Genomic DNA, 21,986 nt, shown 5'->3' on the forward strand with positions numbered 1-21,986 from the left:
TGACGTTTTCACAGGTTTATTAGCCAGTTGGATGTTTTCTTTAGAAAAATATTCTTTAAGTCACTTGTTTTATTTTCCCTTAGGTGGTTTTCCTTTGTATTTTTATATGAACTAATATAATTTCTTTATATATTCCCGATTGTATTCCTTGTCATTTATGTTTTGAAATATCTTCTCCCCATTGATGTCATGTCCTATTATGTGGTGCCTTTTTACAAAGAGAAGTCAATACTTTTAATGTTGTTGATTTACCAATCTTTTGGTTATATTTTAAAAAATTTTTGTGTCTTGTTTAATAAAACCTTTTTATTTCTCAATGCAAGATCATGTATATCTCCTAACTCATACTATAAAACCTTTATAGTTCACAATTTAAATGGTTAGATAATACAATTAAGGAACTGATAGTCTTCCGAAGATAGATTTCTGTATGTTATTTTCAGCAATGCATACACATGTAGCTTGCCCTCCCTATGGACATTGGTAAAATTATGATTGGCAGCTAGTATTATAACAAATCATTTAAATTGATTTTTTTTGTGTGATTCCAAGCTGATATTCATAAAATTATCTGCATAAAACATTTACTTATTCATCAATATACTAGAATGAGTAGGCCAGTAAGACACTAATACTTGGAAAGAAGTGGTATTTCTCCTGTTAATGCAACTTGAATAAAAATATTAAGATGTATACACAAAGGGTAGGATTAGTGTTAGGCTTAGGGTTACTCATCAAAATACCAATATTTATGATGTAACTTCAATATATTAATGTGAATGATCTCACTTAGTTCATTAGTGATTGACAGCCTTTTTAAGCATTTGAGATTGGTCATTCTGAGTTTCAGAACAGGGAGTCTTTATATATATATACACACACACACACACACACACATATATATACACACACACAAATATATATTTTTAATTTTATATATATATTTAAATTTTATTCAATTGATTGTGGTGACACTGGTTAATAGGATCATATATGTTTTAAGTGTAGATTTCTATGATACATGACTTGTATATCGCATTGTGTGCCCACCACCCACAGTCAAATCATTGTTAGTCACCATTTATTTGGCCTTATTTACTCTTTACAACGACCCATACCTTTATTTTAGTTTTCCAGGCATTCTTGATATCTTCTTACATCTCTTGTCTACATATCTCAATCATAGTTTAGAAATTTTCTTTTTTTTCTGCTCCTTCCATGTTGGTGTCCTACTGAGCCATCTTTGGTTCTGTTGTCTTCTCATTTGATATTCTCTTCATTGCCCTTTGCTACATGCCCATTGCTTTAGTAAACCCTACAGAAGAATGGCTTATAGATCTGCATGTTCTCATCTGCAATCCAAGATATCCAACAATTTTCTAGACATCTAATTCTAGAAGACTCATGAGCCTCTCAAATTATTTTTATTTTCATACTTGCTTTTGTTTCTATATTCTTAGGGCAACACTGTCTTTCACCCTATACATGGAAAGTGTTGTCCCTGATGCATGTTTTAAAAGATCTTAATTCTCAGAAAAACACACTTGTAAAATTATTGGAAGACCACGTGGGCACCCCTGCCAATTGGGAGAGGAGAGTGCTGGTACAGGTCAACCTGTTATCCTAAATACTCTGTTTTGCGATTTATATGATGAGGGTTCCATGCTTCTCCACAATTTTTTTTGTTGTTGTTCAATTTCTTGGAATAAATATACAGAAGTCTCAATTTGATGATTTGTGGGTGTGATACTGTCAAAAATACATGCTTCTTCGGGGTGCCAGAAAGATGTCTGTTCAGACTAGCAAAACCCAGCGTTCCCTTCCCATACACCATGACCTATAACAAATACCCAGACTAACCTAATCTATTGTTGTTTTAAACTTTTAATATAATATTGCCTCTACTTGAACTTTGTATATATGCAATAATATAATAGTTATTCTTTATTTTATCTTTCATTCAAATTTAGTGGCATTTTAATGCATATCAAAATGGTCTCTTGTGCTTTGTTGAAATATGCTTCATACAGTTTGAGATCATATTACTAGGTGCATGCAAACTTAAAATGTGTGCGTCTTCCTTGAAATTTTAAATTTCATCAATATGAAGTCACACTATTTATTATCCCTTTTAATCTATATTATTTGTTACCAATGTAGTTAGAGCCTATTTCTTTTAGTCAATTTTGCAGAGTATATCTTTTCCCTTTTATTTACACATGCAATTGCTGTATATGTATACATGTTACATGCCACTTATTACCAGAAATTATTTTCTTAATCTAGATGACAACAATCGCCTTGCACACAAATCATTTAGCCTATATATGCTAATGTAATTTTTGATAGGTTTGATTTAAATCTATCTTTTTATGTGCTTTCTAATTGGCCGGCTTGTTTTTTTTTGTTTGTTTGTTTTCTAATGTTTTTGTTCTTTATTGATTTGAGAAAGAAAGAAAGGGAGAGGGGAAGAGAGAGAAACATCGATGAGAGAGAACATCGATTGTCCATCTCCTGCATGCCCCTCACTGGGAATTTGGCCCACAACCTGGGCATGTGTCCGGACCGGGAACCGAACTGGCAACCTCTTGGTGCATGGGTCGATGTGCAACCACTGAGCCACACTGACCAGGATTGCCCAGCTTGTTTTATGATCTAATTTTTTAAAGTGACTTCTTTAGAAATTGTATTTTTAAATTTATTATCTAATTTTATATTTTTTTCTGTTAGCTTATGTTATACATAATTTCAAACTTTTAGTGGTTCCCATAGAACAGTGTTCACAAGCTGGTCTGGCTCCCTGTGCACCATATACTGCCGTCCCTGTTATTTATGTGTTGTCGTAAGATGTTTTTGTTTCAATATGGCAAAGTCGAGTAGCTGTGGCAGGGACTGTATAGACCATGAAGGTGAAAATATTTACTATCTGGCTCTTTGTAGAAAACGTTTCCCTACTCCTGCCATAGAAAATAAAATATCAAATCCTAATATGACTGCTTTTCCATGCAAAACTGTTTTAGGGACCACATAGAGCCAGCCACCTGCTTGTAATAACTAAAAACTCAAACAAAATAGATGAAACAATCATTTTCAAGCACTGAACATCAGGCAAGAAAGATCAATGATCCCTGAAAGATGGGAAACACATGAGACAAGCCCTATGCTTATGGCAATTCACGGTCTCAAGAGAGTTTCCAGGCTGTGAAGCGGAGAGGGTGAACTCAGGCAGACTGCACTTCAAAATATTTCTTCCACTCGTCTTTCTGCTGCTGCCTCTGCTGCTCTTCCCCCATTAGTAAGTTTCTTCCTCCACTCAAGTTTTTTATTTTATTTATTTATTCATTTATTTTCTTTCATGAACATCAGAACATTTAATAAAATACCTGTGTTTACAGGTATTTTACAGGTATTACAAAAGAAAGCAATGCGGGACATCCTGGTTTAAAGGCCCACACAAGTTTTTAAAACACAGCTTGCAAACTCCCTAGTGGCTTTTCCCAAAGTTTCTTGGTTTGGTTGGCTGGTTTTGTCTTAATTATTGTCATTGCTTATTTTTATTGTTTTTGTCAGTCCCTGAAACCACATTTCTACCTCTCTAATTTCTCTTGAGTTAATCTTGTGAGTGTAATTCAGCAATCTTTTTTTTTTTTTCTTTTTCTTTATTGATTTTTAGAGAGAGAGGAAGGGATTTGGGAAAGAGAGAGAAACATCGATGAGAGAGAACATCGATTGTCCGTCTCCTGCATGCCCCTCACTGGGGATTTGGCCCACAACCTGGGCTTGTGCCCTGACCAGGAATTGAACCGGCGACTTCTTGGTGTATGGGTCCACTCGACCACTGAGCCACACTGGCTGGGTGAACTCAGCAATCTTTGTAAATGATCTTAGAATAACTGGAACCTCTCTTTTAGTTTCTCGTTCCCTTGCAATATAATCTCCTTAGATGTCTCAGCTCTTTATCTGATGATTGCAATATCTTACTATTATTCCTTGTGGCTAGTACATTAGTTTTTTAAAAATATTTTTGCTACCTTAGTATTCTCAAAATTAGATCACAACTATCATTCTGCTCATAATTCTTTAAGAAAGAAAGACCCATATACTATGGGATGAGTAAATATATTTTCATAGAAAACTAATTCCATCATGATCTTTCAGGGTCTAGATCACTCCAATAGGAGAATGACTATAATTATCCAATTGAAACCTACCTGGATATTCTCTGAAGGTGTTTTATCATTTTTAAACCTTACATCTATAATGTAACATAAACATTCAAAATACCATAATGTAAAATCACTGCTTAATGACTAATTTATTTTAATTATCTATATGAGCATGAATCTCTAGTTTATGATACTTTAATATATGTTAAAATATAAATTTTATTTCCCAAATAATATCCACTAAGTTAGATCACTGTGGATTAGAATAGCCCTATTTATTTTGTTCTATATATTAGGTTTTACTGTATCAAATGCAAAACTGCAATATGTCTATATTTCTAATTATTTGATTTTAAAACTATTTTCTGAACACATAAAAGAAAGAGCAACAGTATCAGTTCATCACATTTATTTTCAACTATGAAATTAAATTTTGTGGAAAATAATACTATAGCAAAATGATGTTTTCTCCTTTGCACTTGAGTTACGGACTGTCTTATACTATTAATCTCAAAAGACAGTCTTGTTAGTATTGAAGGAGATTGATGATACTTGATATAGAGGCAGAAAATTAGTTACAGATATAAGACTGAAATATCCATATTTGTAGAAAAATAACAACAACATGTTTTCCCCCAAAACAGTCCAAACATTGTTAAATGGACAAGACATGCATTTTTCTCAAAGAGACACAGAATACTCATGTATATATTTACATAATTAAATAAAAGCATTTGTTAAGTCCTGAAAATTCAGTTTAACCAGTACAAATAGTGAAAATGTACTGTTAGTCTATCTTTGGTCTGTTTCTATCTGGATCTTCCAGCTATGTCCAAAAAAAGTGCATGAAATCAGCCATTACATTACTTAAATGAGGTTTTCAGTAGAACACTAAGGAATAGAAGGATATACTTAAGGTTATACCATGGAGACATTTTTGCATGCACTGCAATGTTCTTTATGATGATAAAAGGTATATAAGCAAGTAACTATATAAAAAGATCTAATACATTTGAAAAATCTTTTAACTAACTCTTTGGTGGGTTGTTAAATATATCTATTAAGATTTTTTTTCATGCTGCAATTTGAATATAAAATTTTAGATACAAGTCTGTGTTTTTGTATTTTTGTACCTTTACATTTATGTTTTTTTATGCCATTAAATCCATTGATTTCCTATCACTATTTCCCAAGAAAGCCCTAAAACACCTTCTAATTTTGAAAACCTTCTTTCAAATCAACAAGTATATTAAAAATTATATTATTTGAGCTATTGGAGTGAAGGAGATTGAAGTAACAAAAGTTACTATATCAGAAGAGAAAAAAAAGGAAACTAAAGATAGAAGGTGACAGAGTAAGAAATTGCTCAAGGAAGATGAACTTAAAACAGCTAAATCAGCCAATTACACAACTCAGTTAAAACATACATATCATTGGCCCTGGCTGGTGTGGCTCGGTGGATAGAGCATTGGCCCTTGCACCAAATGGTTGTGGGTCGAATTTCAGTCAAGAGCAGTACCTGAGTTGCAGTTTCTATCCCCAGCCCTGGTCAAGGGTGTGTGTGGTAGGCAACCAATTAATGTGTCTCTCACATCAATGATTTTCTCTCTGTCTCTCTGTCTTTCTCTTTCTCTCTCCTCCTTCTCTCATTTCCACTCTCTTAAAAATTCAATGGAAAAAATATCCTAGGGTGAGGATTAACAGAAACAAAACAAAAAAAACCCCACATATATATCATTGTTTATTTTAAATTTGTCCTACTATTATTTACTCAATCAAGCTGTCAATATCTACTTCTGGGTGTTTGCATTGCTCACATCCAACAAAAAGTACATGCCTAGTTTTATGAAAAGTTAGCATTTCAATGTTTGGAAAGCAAATCATTATATTACTAGTACCTGCAGAACTATTTTCTCTGCAGATAAACATCACTTCTTTCCTGTCTCCTCATTTATTTCATCCGCTCTTTCAAAGCAAACAAAATTACTTTAAATAAGTATGATCAACAGACTTACTCTATGTTTTTTATGATGAACCATACATTTTAAATTCTAAATTTCGATAGGGATTGTTGATTAATTAATGGTTTGTTTAAGATGTTATTTTATGTTGGTCTCTTTATTTGTCTCTGACATACATAAAAATGGTTCCAAAGCAATGAAATATAAGAAATGGAATTTAGAGATTACCTTTCATGGAAATGCCTTAATTTTATGGGTGTTATATGAACAACAAAGCACCCAGAGATGAGAGATGGATTGCCCAAGATTGTACATTTAGGCAATGTTAGTGCAGGGAAAGAACCTGCATTTTCTTGTCCAACAAACCTTTATAAAGTATCCAACACTCTATTTGCGAGTGTTCTGGACCACTGTTACTTTTCCTAGTTGTTTACAACAGTAATTATATTAAATGCCCCATGACCTGTATTGGCAGTTTTTATGATTTTGAAGGAAAGAACAGAATATAGAAGGAGAAATAGAGAGCATAATAATTAGATTCTTCTTCTCACGCCTTTCACCCCTCTGCTGATGTCTCTGTACCTAGATGTTGAGATGAAAAGAAATCTTACTCCAATCTCATTTTGCTTTATCAGCTCTTTTGTATCAGCCCCTAACTACTACTACTAATATTCCTGGTAAAGTAACAGCTTTCACTATGGCAGTTTTGACACAGATATTGTCCTGTTTAGGTTCTTTAGTATTCAGAGAAATAATTGGTTGGACACATAGAAGATACCCGAAACTCAACATCCTGTGAAAATAAGAAGGGGGAAGGAATTGTCATAAAGTTTCTATGAAGCTTTAAAGATGAAGCTAAATTCTGTCACACAGTCATCCCTTGAATTCTCACAATACTCAAAAAAGAACTATTACGACCCTCGTGTCAAGAGAAGAATAGACATTAAAGAGATAAGATGGTAATCTTCTTACTTAAGGCTACAGAGATTACAGATTAGGTATTATTATTGCTTTTCTACATTTTAATTTTGCTACAAACCTAATGTTCTTTATATTATACTATTAGGGGTGCTTGCTAATAAGAATATGTAAAGCAACTTGAGCCTTTTTCCATAGGTTCAAAAATTCAGATATTAAGGAATTCTAATTAATTGGGAGTGAGAATTAGAAGTTCACATTTTATTTCATCTGGATTAGTTTTATGTGCAAGGGTGTGATATGATAGCAGTAAAGATACAAGCAGAGTAAACAGACATTAAGAAACCCAATAACATGAAAAGACCTTTTAAATGTTTTTAAGTAATGTACCGCAAAGTTTAGAGAATACAAAAAATATTGTAAACAGCAAAATTTGAGCAAGTACAGCAGATTTTCATAAATGAGGACTGTTTAGTTACATGGGACAAAGAAGATTCCAGACAGATTTTTAAAGAAAGAAGTCCTGTCCATGTGGCTTAGTGGTTAGAGTGTCGGACCATCCATCAAAGGGTGGAGGGTCCAATTACCACTAGTCAAGGGCATGTACCAAGGTTTCAGGTTCCATTTGGCCCAGGTCGGGGGCGTGTGGGGGAGGAAGCCAAATGATGTGTCTGTCTCACATTGATGTTTCTTTCTCTCTCTCTCTCCCCCTCCCTCCCTTCCACACTCTAAAAAAAAAAAAAAAGGCGGAGAAGGAGAAGAAATTGAATATGAGGATCCAGACAGGTCCAAGATAAGATACAAACTTAGAAACTTTCCATAGCCACTTCTGACTCTGGATTTATCAGAACAGTAGACATTTGAAGTAAATATAGAAAGAGATGGCCATTTTGGTGCATGAAGAGGTGCATATTTATACACGAAAGTGACTCTGCCAGATGTGAGACATTGGTAATCTTCAAGAAAGCCTGGAAAAAGTGTCATTTTAAAAATAAATATCTATGAATTGTTTCATTAATAAAAATTGTCATTAGTAATAATCACAATTACTTTATATCAAGCATATAATTGACAATTAGTGCTCCAATTAAAATATAGCTAATAGATTTTTTTTTTTTTTCTGTAATAGTGTCAACAATTTTTTAAAAAATCATCATTTTAAAGTTAGGGACAGTTTTTGCTCTCATAGAAATAAAGGCTGAAATTTATTTCTACAGATGTTTAATATATTGTTAAGAAAATAAAAGCTATTCCAAGAAAATATTCCAAGTGTAACGTAAGCTGTTCTGTCAGAGGCAAGGAGTAAAATCACAACCAAACAAGCTGGTAGTCTGCAAAATATATATTTATGTATGTTAACTGAAAAATAAGGGACAGTTAATTTCATAAGTTTTATCATTTATATTTAATATTTAGTTATATTTTGATGTTCTTGTTAAAGCAAAAACAAAACAAAACAAAAATCGTTACTATTTCTTAGAAGAGATCTTAGATCAATTGACCCGAAAAAGTACTTTAGTCCAATGGGTTGATTTCTCAATTGATTTGACTTGATAATGGAGAACAGAAGTGGCATACCTTTTAGGGCTATTATGAACATGTATATGCAGGCTCATACTTCAAATTGCATTTTGTAAGTATCTGTAGGTATAACAATAAATGCATTAGTATCGTAATAAATGTCTGTACAGTTTTTATTGCTTGTCTCCTGTCTAGATTTGAGCCAATTCCCTTTAAGAGGAGGAGATAACACATTCTTATAATATTCACTGCTTGGAAGATCACATTTAGACGATAGTTCAACTCAGGACTGCGACGCATCCTGGTTGTAAATATTTACTCTATGCACTTTAAATGTAGGATTTCAAAATTCATCAAAAGGCAATAAATATGAGGCTGGTAATAGTAACAGAACATTTCACCCATCTGTTTTAGTCCATTTTTGTACCTTTGTTCATAATACAACAGTAAGAACAGTATGAATATAATTAAAAGTAGTTTGATATTGTAGCCCAGCCAGTGTGGCTCAGTAGTTGAGCGCTGACCCATGCACTGGGTCACTGGTTCAATTCCCACTCAGGGCACATGCCCAGGTTGTGGGCCAAATCCCCAGTGGGGGGGCATGCAGGAGACGGCCAATCGATGTCCTCTCTCATCTATGTTTCTATCTCTATCTCCCTATCCCTTCCTTTCTTTCTAAAATCAATAAAGAAAAAAAATTTTTTAAAGTAGTTTGATATTGTGTCTAACATTTTTATTAAATCAAAAGTGTATACAATTTCCAATCAACAGAACTAATTTTGAATGTCAAATTGATGAAGTTTTAATGAGGAATAAAAGAATGTGCTATAATAATACCTGACTATAATTAATATCATGTTTACTATTTTATAGCATTATTATATTAGCACTTTTGAAATATTCTAATTTCACTTTGTAACTTGGGATATATGAAAAAGCTTTTTCATTTATTCCTGATGTACAATCTTTCTATTACCTTTTATTTCTAATTATTGTCTGCACTAAGTAAATCAGAATCAGAAAACCACCTACAATTAATTACTATGATCTTTAAAATAATTTTTAGTAAGGGATATTGATCCAAAAATGGTACCCATGCTAGAGAATACTGCTTTGAGATACAAATACAATTTTCTAGATATCTAAGCATAAAGTATTATGCAGATTTCATTTGCCAGCCTTAACTTAATTCATCAGGCTTATGGCAGAAAAGCCTGGACTTATTATGCAGGCTATCCCTTCAGAGACCCTTCTCTGTGATGGATGAACAAATGTGTTGAAAGGATTGGAAACACAGGCTAGATAAGTAATATTCCAGTCTCGGGCCTATGAAAGATAAAAGAAAAAATGAATATATTTTGATATTAATGAAACATTCCTTTTGTGGAAAAAACTGTCCTCTTGAATATTCATGTCAAGAAAATGAAATGTCCAGGGTTGAAATAGCAGAACACAATCTCACAATTCTTTTCGGCAATTTGGAATTTAAATTAGGGCTTGAACATTATTCTCAAAGTCCAGGAGCATTAGATGATCAAGTGAAGTACATTAACAAAGATGTGATAGTCAAAAAGGGAATCTTGGCTGGCAGTTTCCTTATTTATGGAGAATTCCTCAAGCTATAATCGGTGTTAACGTAACACACAAAAAACTCCAACTTCTGTGGAATCTAAACTTATTTTCATTATTGCCTAAAGTTATTCTATGAATAATAACTAAAACCTAATGCTATTAAGGCAAAGACCAATTTGAAGGTACCTTATGATATTATCTAAATCTAAATAAAACTTTTATTTTATACATCAAAATTTGTTTATTAAAGCAGTGGTTCTTTATTCTTATTTTATTTCTTTGTTTGTTTCATTGCTATAGACCCCTTTTGCATTCTGGAAAATCCTATAGAACATTTCTCCAAATACTGTCCTTAAATATAACAGATAACAATAAAAGTATCACAAAGGAACTGAATTATACAAAATATTAATTACCAACATTACAATTTTTGACATTGTATGTGTTTTTATAAACACATTGAAGATATTTGAGAGAGTCTGAGTACTATAATTTGGAAGCAGTGATAAATATTGAAGATATTTTAACATATCTGTATGATTATATATTATTGAAATACATGCAATTTTGGTTTACATATTCAAAAATACAACTAATACAAGTGTGAATTTTGCTTTCATTCATAATTGAAGATAATGCAAAATCTCAATTAGAAATGAAGATTCAAAAGTCTCCCCCATCCCCAATTTTGGTTCATACACATCGGATTTTATACATTATTCTCTTTTATGGAAACTAGGTTAAGAATCCCACATTCACCACTGGTGGGAATGTAAAATGGTACAGCCAGTATGGAAGACAGTGTGAAGATTCCTCAAAATATTAAAAAGAGATTTCTCAGATGATTCAGTAACCCCTCTTCTGGGCATCTACCTGAAAAAATTTTTAAAAAAATTATTCATAAATATACATGCACCCTTATGTTCATTGAAGCATTGTTCACAGTAGCCAAGACTTGGAAACAACCAAAGTGTCCTTTGATAGATGATTGGAAAAAGAATATGTGGTACATATATACAAGGGGATAGTACTCAGCCACAAGAAAAGATAAAATACTGCCATTTGGCACATGGGTAGTCCTTGAGAATCTCATGCTAAGTGAAATAAATCAGTCAGAAAAGCTAAAAACCATATGATTTCACTTATGTGGGATATAAAACTGAAACTCATAGACACAGGAAACAGTATGGTGGTTACCAGAGGGAAAGGGGGTCAGGGGCAGTAAGGGTAAAGGGGGCCAAATATGCAGTGAAGGAAAAGGATTTGGCTTTCAGTGGTGGGCACACAGTGCAATATACAAATCATGTATCATAAAATTATACACTTGAAACCTATATAATCTTATAAATCAATGTCACTCCAATAAATTTAATAAAAAATAAAAATTAATAAAAAGAAAAAAAGAATTCTTTCTTGGGTTAAGATATAGTGTCTAAAGCATGAGTCAACAAATGTTTTCTATAAAGGGCCAGATAGTACATATTTAAACTCCCTATGCTATAGCATCTCTATTGCAACTACTCAGCTCTGTAGTGGGAAACCAGACATAAGCAATATATAAATGAATGAATGGGGCTCATTCTAATAAAATTTTAACTTTCAAAAACAGTTAATCTACAAGAGGGCCATAGTTTGCCAATACCTGATATAAAGCATGTAAATTAATGGTTTGCTTCTTGTTTCACGTCTATTCAAAATAATTTTGAAGTAAATACACCTAAAAACTATGAGAAGACAGTAATCTATGGTCAAGGACATACAGGTTAATAAAAACTGATTTAATCAGTTATATTAGGAAATATTTATTGCCTTAACATAACTGAAATTTTGCACTTAAGATATACAATTAGCAAGAAAAATAAGAAATATTATTTTATTCTGCATTCTGTTTTTTAAAATTCTTATGCATACATATATTGTAAAGATCTAGACATTTTTTCAATTGGATCCTTTTATTCTTATACAGTAAAAGTAGCTGAGATTAATTTCAAGATCTAGGATTTGGGAAAACTGAGTTAACATAAGAATATCTTAACTTGAGTTTATTTACATATATAATGTGATTTATAATAATGCTTAAATCTGAGAGATCTTATAAAGATTATGAAAATAGTAAATAAAAATAATTCAATTTTTTTTAAGTTCAACACATTATTTATTCATTTATTGTTCACTGCAGACTTGGAAGAAGGCTTTGGAATGATTGATATTAACCCTACAATTTTAAAAAGGCAACTAATTCTAACTCAAGGTCACAAAACTAAATAGGACTTGATATATTTTATGATGTTGCTATGTCCATTACTTTCTATTGCAATTTTAAATATATTTTAAAATATTTTTATTTAGGTTAATTTTATTATGTTAAAATTATTATTTTTATTCAAAATTTGAAGGTATTATCACTCTTTAATATTTCCCATAGTACAAATAAGCTATTAAAAATAACATGTGATTATAAGTAGTAGATTAATTTCATTGGTTCTATCCTGCCTAATAAATTGCTACATAAGTCAAATTTTTAAAAGATCTGAAATGAAAATTTTAGAAAGACACCATTTAATAAACACTACCATGTGTTTATAGCCATTGTAAACTACCCTTCTTGTTTTCTTAATGAATGATTGACCAAATTTTTGTTGTTATCTTTTATCATAAAATTTAGGGAGTCTGAGCTAGATTGAACTATTTTCCCTTTTCAATTTTTGAGTTAAATTTAAAAACTTTGAATGCATTACTTCCAGAATAAAGAATAAAGGTTTCTGTCGAATATCACTTCCTGCTAAAAGTTAAAGTAATTAGAGTTTCAGTTTATCAAAATGTCATTCCCAAAATAGAAAAGGTTACATGGTTTAATTATGTTCCTGTTATTTCACCATAAGATTTTATTTTTCATCTATTAATTTATAGACCAATGGGAAAGTCAGTAAAATGAACAAAACTGTGCCAAGTTCTCCAATATTACATCAGAATTGGCCTACACATTGAGTACAGAATTCTTAAAGGTTAATAACACTCTTCTAAGATTACCAATTTTGAACTTTAGTAGACTGTTAATTAAAAAGAACAGTTTGTCATTGGTAAAATGCTTTCATTATGGCATACAAATGTGACAATGCAAAGACATAAAATACAGTTTGGGAACAGGTTATACTCAATAAGCTTCTTTTAGATGAAATGACACATCATCATGAGAGATGTCAAAAAGATTTAAAGATCTCTGGGTTTAAATTTAAATGTTTTAATTGTTAATTGTATCTGAAATTGTTTCAAAATGTCAATAGGGTGGGCACACACATTAGAATAATATTTAGGTATATCCAATATTAACAGATGAAGTAGATATTATAAGTCAACTACTGCAAAATTGGTGGCATTTTCAAGTCTTGGGGCAATCCACAATTGCTCCTGTATCCATTTGCTAAAAATTATATTTTAACTACTTTTCTTCATGAAATGTCAAAGTATCATATTTCCTAGTCATTCACCCCAAATATACACAGAAGAATGAGTACCTACAACTATTCATCTATTTTGGAGGGTACAGTGTGAAGCAGCTCTTCAAAAAAAATTTTGAAATTTGAATAAATGAGAACTCTTGTGTAAATGTAGTAAGAAATGTGATTAACATATAGATGTCTGTTTACATGTCTTGACATTTTAAAAAACCTGATAAAGGTGATGGAAGTCTGATTACATGTCTTTACATTTAAAAAAATCTTTATTGTTGAGAGTATTACAGACATCCTCCCCCTTTTTATTTCTTCCATTGCCCCCCTCCACTGGGTTCCCACCACAACTCAGGTCTTCATCATTCTATTGTCTGTGTCCAGGCCAGTGCATATATGCATATAAATGATTTGGTTAATCTCTTCCCATTCCCCATCCTCCCCTCCCACTGAGATTCTTCAATCGGTTCCATGTTTCCATGCCTCTGGTTTTATTTTATTCATGAATTAATTTTGTTCATTAAGTTCACCATATAAGTGAGATAATGTGATATTTATTTTTCTCTGACTGGCTTATTTTGCTTAGCATAATACTCTCCAGGTCCCTTCATGCTAGCATTATGGGAATTTGGGATAAATCATTCATTTATTAATCCAGTTGTTTGTTGTATAAATATGTTTTTAATGCCCTGCCACATGGCACTTTATTGTCTGGATAATGATAGTGATACCTAACGTATGGACCTGGTTTGAAGAAAATTATATGTATGCGACTATACATCATAATTTCTCAGTATACATTGTTTTTACATGTTATCCGCTTTGTAATTGTTGACACTGGATAAAATAGAAAAGGAGAAACACTGGAAACAATAATACATTAAATATTAAGTCTACACACACATGTTTAAAATTTTATTAAATGTATTAGGGTGACATTTGTTAGTAAGATTATATAATTATCAAGTGCACAATTCTATAATACATTGTCTGTGTATTGCATTGTGGGTTCACCACACAAAGATGAGTCTTTTTCTGTTACTGCATATTTGACCCCCTTTACCTTCTTCTCCCTTCTCTCATCCCCCTTGTCTGTGTTTATGAGTTTTTCTTTGTTTATTTCTTTTTGTTTGTTTGTTACTTCCTGCTTTATATTCCACTTATTAGTAAAACCATATATTTCTTGTTTTTTCCATCTGACTTAATTTATCTTAGCATGATATTCCCAAGATTCAGCTGATATCACTATAATAACCTGGTTATTATTTAACAGGAAAGGAGCAGAAGGGAAGACCAGATAATATAGACATGCCGTTTATACAAGTTTTCCAGAAAGCTGTAATTTAACACTCTCCAGGTTATTCTCTGAAAATCAGTGGGGGAAGGGACTGGACAAGGGTGGTTTAGATGTATGCCCAGTAAGGTATGAGTGATTTGGGGAGGTGCTTACCTGTCTCTCATACCTGGGAACAGGTAATTGGCCAGAATAGGCATAGCCACTGCAAGGGCATGAAACTTGAATATTTAAGCCCCTAGACAAAGAAAGTTCTTTCTCTTGCCTCTCTTGGTGCTCAGCCATGGGACTCTGGTTGCAGGGGGAGCAGCCCCTTGCATTTTACATGTGGCCCACAGCCATGTGGACCTCATACAATGGACTAATGAACTGAACCTTACCTAATATTCCACTGGACCCAATTTCATGATGGAATGGAAACTCTGGACACTGACCCAGCTTCTAGCTTTCCTGAATCCATAGCTGCATGTCTTCCAGAACTGGGTTCAAAGACATGTGACTTTACAACCCCAGGAATATAACTTCACATCTATAAAAACCATTCATTCTCCCATGAAAGTCTTAGAATATGTATTTTCTCAAAATAGCACAAGAGCCCTACTCCCATGGGCAATGAAGGAATTTGATTCTTTGGTAACACATCCATGTTGTTGCAAATTTCAGTATTTCATCTTTTCTTATGGCTGAGTCATATTCCATTACACACACACACACACACACTTGCATGCACATACTACATCTTCTTTATCCAATCAGCTGTTGAAGGACACCTAGGTTGTTTCTATGTCTTGGCCACCATGAGACATGCTGCACTGAACATAGGGTTTCATATATCTTTAAGAATAAATGTGTTGCCCTGGTTGGTTGCTCAGTGGTTAGAGCATCAGCCCGTAGACCAGAGAGTCCTGGGTTTGGTTCACGCTAGGGGAGCGTACCTCTGTTGCAGTTTGTCCCCGGTCCCCGTTGGGGTCGTGTGGGTGACGACCACTCAATGTGTCTCTCTCACATCGATGTTTCTCTTTCTCTCTTCCCCCCTCTCTTTCTCCTGCTCTATCTGAAGATGAATGCAGGAATGTCCTCAGGTGAGGATAAAAAAAAAAGAATAAATGTGTTTATTTATTTATTTTTTTTGGTTGATAACCAGAAGAGAGAGATTGATGGGTCAAATGGTAGCTCATTCTTAATTTTTTAAGAAGACTCCATAATGTTTTTCATAATGGCTGTACCAGTTTACATTTTTAACAGCAGTGCATGAGGATTCCATTTTCTCTACAACCTCTCCAATTTAGTTTGTAGTGTAGATGCTGTAGTATAGATTTTATTACACACACACACACACACACACACACATATCTATAATATACAATGCTTTTTTTTTTTTTCAGTATTTTCTAAGTTACCATTGTTTAATCACTCTGAAACTCTATCAGAGTTCAAATTGATTAGTATAATGACAAACTATTTTATAAACACAAAGACTGATTTATATTATCAGAACTAAATGTGTCTGTTCTTAACCAAGCAAATAATTAGGAATGAACAAGAAGGTTGATGATTAAATTGTATTCATATTGAGAATTCTTTTATAGCTAAGAGAGTGAAAAAAATATTCTAAAACAGCATGCATCAATATATTAAATAGGAAACTTTGAAGACAGCTAGCACGGGATATTTCTCAGAAGAAAATACCTTAGATCAACTTTTGATTTGGTTAGAGATGCAAGGAGTGCTTGAAAGGGGGGGAGGGTCCAGCTAGTGTGGCTCTGTGGTTGAGCATCTACCCATGCACCAAGAGGTCACTGGTTTGATTCCCAGTCAGGACACATGCCCAGGTTGTGGGCCTGATTCCCAGTGGGTGGCATGCAGGAGGCGGCCAATCGATGTTCTCTCTCATCAATGTTTCTATCTCACTCTCCCTCTCACTTCTCTCTCTAAAAAAAAAAAATAATAATAATAATGGAAAAAAAATTTAAAAAGAGGGGTGGGATAATAGAATAATATAGAACTAATCATAGTTGGAAACTAACCATAGTTATAGGAAATGTTCATCATCCTTGCTCTGTTAATGGTGATTACTTTGTTGTGATTAAAGAAAATCGTTCTGACTTGGCTGGGAGCCGTATGCCCTGGGGCTTTACCTCGGAATGCTGTCCATTGGCCTGATCTGAGAACAAGGGGAAGTGCTTGACATCATGGAAAGACGAACAACCTGGTTCTGGAGCACTGGAACCCAGGAGGCACAGGCTGGTGACCACATTTTGCAATTCCCAGCCCACACTCCTCCCCCTTACCCGAAACCTTTGCAAGCTGGCATTCTTTCCCTGTAATTATAATTGCCTGTAACCACTTTACCCATTTTTTTTTTCATTTTGCCTAACTGCCTTTTCTCACATCCTCTTTGTCTTCCTACCCTTTAAATACAACTGGCTAGCGAATGGGGGTGGGGAGCAGATTTAACAGGATGACCTGGCTGCTCTCCCACACCGCCAGCAGTATTGGAATAAATGCCCATATATGATTCCACCTCGTCTCTGCTTAATTGGCTCAAGTAGTGACAGGCAGCCCGGACCTATTTGTTGTTGGGTTCACTATGAGCTAGGTTAGCTCAATAAAGTAAGAGCTTAATTTATCATCCAGAGACAAATTACAAGATGATCTCTTAAACTCTCATTAGTGTTCAAGGTTATAATTTCCTTCTCTTTTCTTTAAGCTACCCATGCAAAATTGCCCTCTCCTCAAAGTGAATCAAAATTAGCGCACACAGATGTGCCACTTGGTGTTTCCTAGTTGGTAATATTTAGAGGAGGAATAATGTTGTATCTTTGTTGAATCATAAAAGGGAGTAATCATCTGGCACTAATTGAAACAAAGTCTACACTACAGAGAAAATAAAAATGAACTTGTTTTTTTCCGTTACAGAGTCTAATGTTTACACTGCTTCTGCATCAGCAAAAACACACATCCCACACCTGCTGCTTTTCTTTTTTCTGTTGAACCTCTCCCTAATTAACAACCATTAAGATTCACACCTGCGGTGGCTTTAGCCTTTGCCTACTGCTCTGAGTTGCGGGTTTTAACCCTTCATTTTCCCTATAATACATGAATGATCACTTTTTCTAACCTCGGTCTTTCAGAGAGCTGTTCTCGGTCTTTGCTTGCATTCGAAATCGCTCTTGAATGCACCACAGCTGGGGACTCTGAAGAGGTGATTGTTTTTTCTGGAATAAGACGTGAACAGGTGGTACTCCCACCTGCTGCAAGACTGAATGTTTGTTGGCTCCAAACAGTTCTTGGACCTGATATTTGAAATGTTCTCTTGCATTAGTGTACCAGAGGAAGAGAAAACAAGCCATGGCCTCTTTTGTTACCAATGGTCTCATTATAGACATTCTCCGCTTGGTAATTGCGGGCATACTGAAATAAATGGGTACATTGCTTTTTGGACTGAGGATAAGTGGAAATAAGCCAAACAGATTGGTACATAACCTGGCTACTTTATTTTAAACATTAAACAAGATTTAGCCAATCAAACTGGGTAACTTATTTTCCCTTTGGGAAAATTTGCAAAGATCTATTTGTAACTGACAATGGAAACATTTCTGGATAGATAACTACAGTAGTTATGATTTTTCACTGTGATTTCTTCTAGACTAGAAAGTACCTAGGCACTAATTTTTGTCTATTTTATGCTCTTAGTTTATTTAATGTTTTGGTATTCCTGTTCTCTAGCAGAGTGGGACAAATTGGCTAAAAAATACAAGAACTGCTCTATTTGAAGGCTTTTATAGACAGAGTAAACCATTATGGTCTATCCAGTCATAATTACAACTTGTATAGTAGGAGGGTGCTATTTTTGTCCTGAACAAAATTGAAAACATACTGTTAACTATGGTTGTTTCTGTTCTCACACTATCCTCTCTCTCTAATAGTTTTCATTGAATTACAGCAGGAATAATACAGAGTAGCTTTGATTCAAAGTATGTAAAAGTGCTATTTTTATATTTGTAGAGTTGTGAACAAAAAAAATAGTATTTTTATGATTTTTTATATATCTGTTTTGTATCCATATTCTATAGATAAATCGGTATATGTAGCTATAGATAATAAAATACATATATTTGAGTTATATATTATACATTAAATATATATGCATATTAAATTATTGATTAAAATATAGTGAATACAAATCCATGCATAGGACTGTAAGTAACCTAGTTTATTCAGGCTCTGAGCCAATTAAAAAAAAAATTATTTAGTAAGAGAAAAAGGGAGAGCGAGAGAAAGAGACAGAAACATCGATGAGAGAGAACATCGATTGGCCACTTCCTGCATGCCCCTCATTGGGGATTTGGCCCACAAAGCATGTGCCCTGACGGGGAATCGAACCAGCAACCTCCTGGTGCATGGATTGACGCTCAACCACTGAACAACACTGGCCAGGCTGATCCAATTTTCCACAAAGTATTTTTCAAGATACCTACCGTTTAAATTGTGACTATGTAAAATGTAACTGAAAAAATATAATATTGTAGAACAAGATAGCAAAGATATTGAGCTGATCTTTTGAAAATTAATAGCAAAGTTAATTTCTCATAAATTAAGAGAGATATTGACTGGATCAAAGGACAAGGGAGAGAACATAAGTAAAGATTCAGTTAATTGAATTGAGGCATGAAGATTAAACTTGGAAACGCTTCTTTGAATTTTATTCTATTATAACACAATCTCCTAGTTTTCTTCTTTTTCTCTCTTAATAGACTTTCTCAGACTCCGCTGGAGGTTTCACCTTTGCCACATATTTTTTACCTTTTTTTTTATTTTATTTCTCAGAGTTTAATCCTGATCTTTCTTTAATTTTCACCCAATTGTCTTTCCTACATGATATAATAAATTTCCATAATTATGTTATGATCTAACTCTTAAGGAAACTGTCACCAAACTGTTTCGTCTAGGACCCGTTGTGATTTTCAAAATAGCATCACCCAAGAAACAAAGCATAATTTCCAAACAAACTGAATTTTCTTTTCCTTTTCATATATGTAAAAAAGAAATCATTTGTTTCTCATTCAAGATTTTTATATATTGTACATCTTTCTTAATATTTCCATAGAAAATAAATTTCACTCCCTTGCTTAAACTCCCTAAATTGTGTTCCACTATTTTGGCATTTGAAAGTCTATCGTAGATAAAGCTGTATTTTTTAAATGTGTCTATAACATGAGTAAAGATAAAGAAATATAGATGTCTGGGGCTTATGCCTGAAACTATTTTCCTCCTGTTTCTTCACTTCTTATTTCAATCATCTTTTTCTCAGGTGCCACTTTAAAGAACAACGTCATGAGGAAGCCTCTGGGGCCCCTCAGATTGGTGTGGTACCCTCCTCATGTGTTCCCACAGCGCCTTGCTTTTCCTTTCTCAGCGTTTGTCCAGTTGTGATTTGGGGAGACCGAAAATCTGAGAAGTTTTTACACACCTTGTGTGGTATCGATTTGTCCAGGACTTTTTCCGAATGTTTGCATAGCAGACAGCCTTGGAAGATGAATCTTGAAAGAAGTGTGCTGAGCAAAGGAAGCCAGTCACAAAGGCTTATATGGCATGAGGTCTCTCACGTGGACTGTCAGGAATAGGAAAATCCACAGAGACAGAAACTAGATTAGTAGAGGCCTAACCTAAGGCTATGGAAAACGCTTAGGGTAATGGGGAGTACATAAAGACAGGTGTCGTTATTTTAGGGGTGATGAAAGTGTTCTACAGTTGACTGTAGTGATGATTTTACAAAACCGTGAATATTTATAAAGAGAAGTGTTTCTTTTAAATGGGTGAACTCTTGCCCAGCCAGCATGGCTCAGTGGGTTGAGCATTGTCTCATGGACAGAGAGGTCCTGGTTCGATTCCAGTCAGGGCACATGCCTGGGTTTCGGGATCAATCCCCAGTGGGAGGCATGCAGGAGGCAGCTGATAGCATGTGTCTATCTCTCTCTCCCTTCCTCTTTCCAAAAAATCAATCAAAACATATTTTTTAAAGTATTTTTTAAATGTTTATGATCTGAATAAAGGTAAAGAAATAAAAATATTCAGAGCTTCTTTATTCAGAGATATTCAGCTGTAATAGGAACTTGCTGCGTGTGTAGTGTCTGTGTGGGCCCATAGTTACACTGACACTGGGAGACTTGGGGAGGGGGGGGGATGGAGGTGAACAGGAAGCCAGTGCTGCTGCTTTGCTGTGAGCAATAGTGATTTCCCCTGACTCAGTAGTCTCCTGCTTATTGTCAGCATTCAGGAAACAGGTAAATTGTTAGCTTGCAATTATGGTAAGATCTCAGAGCCTTTATAATTTTTCACATCCATGCTATAATTCATTTTTGTATATATATTTTAATTTCATTTTCCTAACCTTTTCACTTTGCTAGCCCACTTCTTACACAGTGGGTGGCAAAGGGCAGACACGACACATTTGTTGATTGGCTGACTGACAATGTAGACATGAGGGAGAAAAAAAGAAAATTAAAAAAGATGAAGGAAAGATGACATTTTGATAGCTCAACTGAAAGGGTCTAAAAGTGACTCAACTTTTAAAAATTTGTAAGTATGATAAGAACTCTCTTTTAAATATCTCTAACATTCATACCATGTGCTTTAATTAAAAAGAAAAAGTTTTACTTGATGATGCAGAAAGTCCCCATTAGTACTATATTACTTAATAAAAATTTCTGAGCATTAAATATGTCATTATTACATTATTCTTTTATATTATTCCCCTCAGGGTGCCATATAATCATTACAGTTTGTAAACTGTAAAGGCAGGATACCATGGGATTTCATCTGTGAGTGACTTCATATAAAGGATGATCTAATTGAGCTGCTTCTTGCAGCAGAGAGAGAATTTTGATTCAGGGTAGGAGCTAAGAAAGCGTTAAGTAGGCAGAGTCATAAAGAGTGCAGAGTTAAGGTCAATTTAGTCCAATTTGGCTTCAGCTTAGAAAAAAGTGCAGTAATAGTAGAAGGAGGGTGTGCCTGAAAGTAATAGGAAACTATTGCTTAATTTTTGGCTTTCAGTGAAAGTTTCAGTGTTTCCAAGTAGAACCCAGGTTTTCTGATCGGCCCA

Source organism: Molossus molossus, unplaced genomic scaffold, assembly GCF_014108415.1.
Source record: "Molossus molossus isolate mMolMol1 unplaced genomic scaffold, mMolMol1.p scaffold_m16_p_9, whole genome shotgun sequence".
Taxonomy (NCBI): Eukaryota; Metazoa; Chordata; class Mammalia; order Chiroptera; family Molossidae; genus Molossus; species Molossus molossus.